Source organism: Mus caroli, chromosome 9, assembly GCF_900094665.2.
Source record: "Mus caroli chromosome 9, CAROLI_EIJ_v1.1, whole genome shotgun sequence".
NCBI classification, from domain to species: domain Eukaryota; kingdom Metazoa; phylum Chordata; class Mammalia; order Rodentia; family Muridae; genus Mus; species Mus caroli.
Window position 1 is genome coordinate 84,357,033 of NC_034578.1, and position 1,434 is coordinate 84,358,466.

General features: G+C 42.4%; 1 non-coding gene across 1 annotated transcript; it reads right to left on the reverse strand.

The window, feature by feature from the left end:
• Window positions 1–914: 914 nt before the first annotated feature.
• Window positions 915–1,046, reverse strand: LOC115032050. Its single transcript, XR_003837697.1, has one exon. It is a non-coding gene; the product is annotated as a small nucleolar RNA SNORA17 (small nucleolar RNA).
• Window positions 1,047–1,434: the final 388 nt, after the last annotated feature.

Here is a 1,434-nt window from a genome sequence, read left to right on the forward strand (position 1 = left end):
AAAAAAGAGAGAATGGAAAAGAAAGAGAAGAGGACAGTTAATTCCTAAGGATCACATGATCTAACCATCTTATTTTGATGCTACAGATCTAGCAAAAATACAAGTGAAAAATGCAGAGTGCTAGATAATATCTTAAAAGATTTTGCCTTCCATGTATCTTTCAACTTTGTTGTCTATTTTTGACCAGCAAATACTAATTGTTAATTTGTCATTGCCGCTATGACTTGTGTGACTGTGGTCTCTTAGGAAGTTAGTGACATGGAAGACAAAACAACACGAAGGTCAAAGTAGGTTTACATGNCTTTAAAAGAATTTTATATTTGTTTTGGGGAACTTCACATCATGTACCCCAATTCTACTCACCTCTCCCTCCCCTCATACCTGACATCAACCCTTACAACACCCCCCAAAACAAAGAAAAGAATCTTTGTGGAAGCTGTAGTGTGTCACAGCATGTCCTACAGTATCCCCCTTTGTTCACTTCTTTGCTTGCAATTGTTCATTGCAATGACTTGTTGGTCTGGTACAAGACTGCTTCACTACCCTTGAGTCTTTAGTTCTGCCCCTCTTCATTGTGCCCACTTCCTTNTGTTTCTTTCTCTTCCATCTCTCCACCACTTATTTGCTCCTCTTAGTGATGCCTGGGGTCTCTGCGAGTCTGGGGTCATCTCAAGAATGGACTCAGGNGTGCTATGCCCTNCTTATGGATTATGGTGCCAGACAGGTGCCTTCTCTCTCCACAGAGGCCTGCACACTGTCCAGCTGCTGGTCATCTCAGACTAGCTCCCTGTACAGATCCTGTGGCACCAGTCTGGTGGTCATCGTGGGTGAGCTGTTGAGGCCTGCATGACACTGGACTTGTGGTAGTCTCAAGTTAGTTTTGTTTGTTTGTTGTTTGTTTTGTTTTTTTAGGGAGTGTTAGGATACTAATCATTCAGGTGTTCATAAGTCAGGACACTAAGTGTAGATGTAACCTTTCTCCTCTCTGTCATCTCCTGACGCACATGTGACACAGTGGCTACACCTACGATACTTCTAGGGGCAGGTTACATGGCTTTTTAAAAAAGCCTATTAAAGAACAGCAAAAAAGTAAGACCTGCCCAGCCACAGAAAGCCAAGCAGGATGGACCACACTGACCACACAGACTGACAAGCTCAGTGTGGGAGTGATTTCAACACAGGACAGGCTGGAGGTCAGTTTTTACAATGAATGGTTGACGGATTATCTATAGTCTTCCTTACATCACATATAGAAATATATCTTTGAAGAAATAGGATTAGGATCTCCAAATAACTCACAGGAGACCGCAATTTGAAATGGGGTCCTCTTTCAGGCTTGCAGATGTTCTGACTCAGAAATGAAATTAAACTTGAGCAAAATATCTGTGTGAAACAATTCCTTCCCACGCTGTAGCCCCTCACATGCACTGAAAC